This window comes from Lactuca sativa, chromosome 3 (genome assembly GCF_002870075.4).
Source record: "Lactuca sativa cultivar Salinas chromosome 3, Lsat_Salinas_v11, whole genome shotgun sequence".
In the NCBI taxonomy this organism is placed as follows: domain Eukaryota; kingdom Viridiplantae; phylum Streptophyta; class Magnoliopsida; order Asterales; family Asteraceae; genus Lactuca; species Lactuca sativa.
Window position 1 is genome coordinate 232059003 of NC_056625.2, and position 6267 is coordinate 232065269.

Below are 6267 nucleotides of genomic sequence, written 5' to 3' on the forward strand. Positions count from 1 at the left end.
AAACTAGGGTTACACTAAGTAAACCCTAATGATTTTCCATGCTCCTCATGCTCCATAGGTTAAAACCTCCATGGATTATCCATGGGTTACCACATGGGTTTAGCCCAACATGAAGAACTATGGATCATAAGCCAATTTTATAAGAATGAATGATTTACCAAATCAACCCCTTATATTGAATTAGTCTCTTTTGATCACAAAATTAATTCCAAATTAATTTTTGATCAATAGTAATTAAATAATATGATTTCATATTAATATATTAGAACTTATAATATATTCATAAACCATAAATAACATCTTCTTAATGATCCATCCTTCAGATTGTTTCGGTGCCATGCAATCCAAATGGACCATGCTACTCTCGGGCCAAGTACTTACCAATAATAGTTATGGACTTAGACACTAATCCAATAGTCTCCCACTTGGATAAGTCTAATAACTATTATTGCAAGCATGACTCCAACCCGAATAGCAATGGTAACTCTTAAAAGCCGATGTCGAACTCTGACCTAGTCAATAATAAATATTATTGCAAGCATGACTCCAACCCGACTAGCAATGGTAGCTATTAAAAGCCGATGTTGAACTCCGACCTAGTCAATGACATGTACATTAGATAAGGGATCATATATTCCTCCATTCTAAATATCATATGGACTGAGACATGGATTATAATCATTCTCTCTATCCATCTATTGTTTCCGGATTTCCGATTTTATGACGACTGACTAATTAAACAAATCAAATTAGTCCAGGCCTGGTGTCATCACTAAATCATCGAGGGGCCCATGGATATCGCTTTTATCCACACGGGATAAAAGGAACGGATAAACTTCGACCCAAATGTTCGCTTGTACTTACTCATCAAATTACACACAACAATATGATTTATAACATCCAAGTTACTGGTGTGTTTACACATGTCAATATGCAAATGACTCACAACTACAACTCACACGTCTCCATTTCAAGAATATAAGATATTATCGTCTCATGATCACTCCCATGAAGTGATTCAAATGAGTATGGGTTGAATCCAATACTCGATTCTAATTCCAGGAGTACTCATGAACACTGCAGCCACTTTGTCCTAGACAAACTACAGACCCATTCATGACAGTCTTGCCTCAATACCTACTTCCAAAGTATGATCGACTGTGGATGGTTTGAATAACCTAGTTATTTGGGAAGTCAAAACATGCAAAGTGAAACACAAGAATAATACTAATACTATATAGCCCTAAAGCTTTTGAGCCATATTGATTACTCATTATTCACTGCATTATGTTTTGAACAATCAACTTAATACTTGAATTAAAAAAAATAGTTATGCCATGCTCCAAGCATGCTCACTATGTTTGTCTAAACAATAGTTATGTCATGCTCCAAGCATGCCCACTATGTTTTTCTATGGTCCTTACTTTGTGAAATAGATCAATTGAAAACATTTCAATGATGCTCATTTCAAATTTTCAAATCCTTATCGCAAGTGTAAGAATTCCAAATTCTTGTCACTACTAGAAGGTGTCAAATTCTAAACTATCATGCAATGATTCATTTGTAATGTCTAGGTACCAAAAGTCACAAAGACTTGACCAATGATATTACAAAATATTCCTTTGGAGATATTTACAAGACAATTCCATGGAAATGAAGTCTCAAATTCAAAGTACCTTCTTTTGAACATCCTTCTTGCATAAAATTTTCTAATCTTTTCATCTATTCTTCAACTCCTAATATGGAAACATTCCATATTTTCCATATGAAAACTCATTATTAATAGATCCCTGTCTATTCATAATAATGTCAATACGGTGCTTCCATTACTATATTTCCAACTGTCCTTAAGCGACCAATCTTTGGTGAACCTTAGATTGTCCTTAATAGTTGTTTAACCACTGTAGTCATATCAGGTTCTATTCCTTTTTCCCTCTAACTACCCTAGGCATTTGGAAAATTAGAACACGAGAATATTATAGCATATGCAACTGATCCTATACCCGAAGTATATGGGATACAATTCATAATGTCTAACATAAAGACATGATAATTAATCAGTCTTTTGCTATAATATTTTTATTTGCCATGGTCTCATAATTTTGATTATGAAGAGGGATGTCGTAATCATAATCAAATTTTGAGAACGCAAATAACATTTCCCTATTTAAAATTTCCTTATGTTGAACCATTCCAACATAACATTCATATATATTTGACTAAAATTGATTAAAATCTCAATCTAAGCTTTTAGATTTGAAATGAAATATAATGTAACAACGTAAATTTTCAAACTAATTTTTCATTTCAAAATATAGTATTTCCATTCAAAACAAGGCATAAACATTTTAAGAGTCATGTCAAAATACAAATCGTCTAAATCCCAAGATCATAAAAACATCCTTCAGTGTGTACAGATCACGCCGGCGCCTTCCCACGGTCCTCGCTAGTACCTGAAACACATACATAACAACTATAAGCATAAATGCTTAGTGAGTTCCCCGATATACAACTTACGCACATACGCCTTTCCAGGCCCTGACCTTCCGGTCCATGTGTCTCAGGGGACTTCCGTCCCTGCTGGGTAAACCTTCCGGTCCTACCCACGCCGACCTTCCGGTCCATAACACAACGCCTTCCGGCCCATAACATAATCGCCTTCCGGCCCATAACATAATGCCTTCCGACCCATAATATAATCGCCTTCCGGCCCATGACATACATAGCACGTATAACAAATAACTTACCACATATAGCACATATATCACATATCATATCTGACCTTCCGGTCACACAGTCAAACCCTTTCGGGTACAGTATAGTGAGAAGACTCACCTCGTGAATATCGAAATCTAGCAAATCCCAAAATCACTCGTGCTCGATCCACCGAGCTACAATCTCCCTATAACATCATATATCTCTTATTAACACTTTTATCTTCTAAGATTGACTATCCTTAAGAAGTCAGGCATAGGTCAACTCTGGTCAACGGTCAACGGTCAACGGTCAACTTGACCGGACTCGGCGAGTGCTATGGCGACTCGGCGAGTCTAGACGTCCTCACCAATTCTCTAATTTTCCCTTTCTACTCGTCGAGTATCCCTCTTGACTCGACGAGTTCCTCCTGGAAGAGTCGCGGGGCCACCCCGACTCAACTCGCCGAGTCTGAAGAACAACTCGACGAGTCCCAGTAAATCTTCAAGCTACTCGCCGAGTCTGTTCATCGGACTCGGCGAGTCCATGCCATGCAACCGCTCAAACTGCTTTCTAAGGTCAGAACTGCTCCGACCATTCATAAGTCTGGCCTTCCTAGCCTGATCCATCACGTAAGGTCCTCATTTCGGTGCTCATAATACACCCCATGACTCATAATTTACATTTTGACCTAAGGCATAAGGATTCCAATCCAAAACCTCCATTAATTCCCGAAATGCTCAGGCATGGGACATTCTGGACCTCCAAAGGTCCCAATACAGGGTTCCAATCGTTTGGGGGACTAAGGTAACATTCAATCTAGCCACAAAAGGGTTCCATAAACCCTAAATCCATATACACATTAACATAGAAGAGTGCAACTCGAATTGTTACCTGAATAATGTGCTCTCTGTGTCCCCAATCTCCAGAACGTGGCTTCTTATGTTGTTCCCTTAACCAAGCCTCCTCTTCTTTGCAAGACAATACTTCCAAAATCAACAATGGTCTTCTACTTTGCTCCAGATGCTCACAATCGAATTAGGGTTTCTCTCTGCAGGCTAGGGTGAACAATGACGGCCATAAGATCCCTCATATACGTCCCAAACCTGAACGGTTAGGCTCCAACTCGCCGAGTCCCCTCTTAAAACACCCAAAAACATAAATATACAATACCTGAAATTCCGGGCTGTTACATATAAATTTCTCTCCCTTAATTATAGCAAAACAACTTTTCAAACCTTGCAACTTTGCAACTTGAAACTTTCGTTTTCTATAATTAACATTTCCAACTTGCAACACTTACCATAACAATTATACTCCTACTAGCATAATAATTATAAACTTACTAGCATAACACTTATGCTCCCACTAGCTTTGAAATGTATTTAGAAATCAGTTGGACTTCTAGAAATCAATACTTATTGACTTTCTTACCAAAGTTCAAATTTCTGATACGAGATGCTTCGATAAAACTTTATCTAGGCTTCTCAAAATCATACACGTTTCCTTAGATAGCTCACATGTGTGTCTTAAGAATTTTAGAACTTACAACAATAAGTCTCAAATGTTTACACCCTTTGCCATTTCTCACAATTCAAATTATGAAGAGGGATGACGTAATCACAGTTAAATTTGAGAATGAAAATATCACAATTGCTATCTTCTTAAAATCTACTTAGTGAAAGCGTTTCCTCACCATCATTTTCATGAATCAGAGAGAAACCTTATGACACTTAGATTTTATGGTGTATGTGTTCCTATCTATGTGAATTTTTCATAACCATAATCACAATATAAGGTGAGTGACAAATCCAAACTCATGTGGACATAACTTGTTCAATCTTAATTTCTTGCCACCTGGCAGCACAAGGGTCTGTCATTGCTTCCAAGTTGCTATGCAAACAACTGAGAACTCATAGAACTCACATGCATAGTCAACTTTAACTGGAATAGGCATAGAAATAATAATATGTCAACACGATGGGTTATAAACCTCAAGTCGTGTGTTAGTGATAAACAATAGGTTTTATTCTTGATTAGTTCTTGAAACTTGTCAAGATCTTTAAGTCTTCAACTGCCGTCTTGACATATAAGATTCTCTTGTCATGAATCATTCCTTGACAAATTAAATATTCAAGAGTTAGTGAGGATTCTTATCAAGACAAACACTTCACACAATTGGCCTTAGTTGGTCTTTGTTTTATCTAAAAACATCACAACTTACCAATTTCAAATGTACAAGAGTAGGAAACTTTTACTCCACATTTGATAAGTGTTTTAAACCTTTCTTAAGATTATGTCACTCAAGGTTACAATCTTGGTGTATGACTCAAAGACTTGTTTTGGGAACGAAGTATGAATCATCTTCTTGATTTAAACTATTTCAACAATTCACGATTTGTGACAACCCGAAATTTCTTCCGTTACTTGAACCCACCTCCGTTAATAAATATTTAATTTTATTAAATTTTCCGTCAACTTCTTGGGTTAAGTAAATCCGCTAAGGTTATAGTTATAATTCTATACGAGCCAGAAAACCAAAAATCATGTGAAAAACTCACGATTTCTCGAAAAACAATGAGTTTAGGGTCAAGACGAGTTTACGGTCGTAAACTCATGTACAGTCGTAAACCTGTTTACGGTCGGTGCCAGGTGGACCCCACCATCGACCATACCCCTGGCCTATAAATACAAGACCCCACCCTCATTTGAATCTTCTTGGCCGGAAACACCCACTTTCTCTCTCTAAACCTCTTGACCGTAAACACCATAAAGCCCTCCTTTCACCCAAAAAACGCCGGAAATCGTTATTTGGGGCCGTTTGGGAGCCTCTGGAACACTTTTTCATTGAAAACAAGCACCCTTGCTCTTGAGTTTACGACCGTAATCCTTTAGATCTTCAAAAGCCGCAAACTCAGTTCACGGCTGTAAACCCTGTTCACGGTCGTAAACCCAGTTCTCGGCCGTAAACTCCATTCACGGACGCAAACCTTGTTCACGGTCGTAAACCCCATATACGGCCGTAAACAACTCTTTCATAGGGAAAAGCCTGTTTTCTCAATTCAACCAAGTCCCGGTAACATTCCTTAACCGAAAACAAGTGTTTATCTAACACTTTATCTAACGAATCGCTAATTTAGATACGCATATGTTTATTGATATTAGGATTCCATTAACTGCCACACGCGTCGACTTGAGGATCTTCCAGTTCAATCCTTTGCATCCAACCAACTGTGAGTTCATACCCTTACACTTTTATAGTTTTTAAAACGTTTTCATGGGGGATACAAGCCAAAACATAAAGGCTTTTAGAAGTTATAAACTAATGCATTTTCAACGGTTTTACATTAAACATTTAGATACTTTATCCCTTTTGTAATATGTGGAGCATAATGGGCGTTTTCTAAACATAATTCCATAGTTTTCAGAACATTACACAAACACAACTTACCAGTTAAACTATAATAGGTATAGTTTGGGGAATTCATTACCGATTTTACGGATTCAAACTATGTACAAAATCAAGCACATAAACTATGACAAATTTACTTTATCCATTATTATCTACAAATA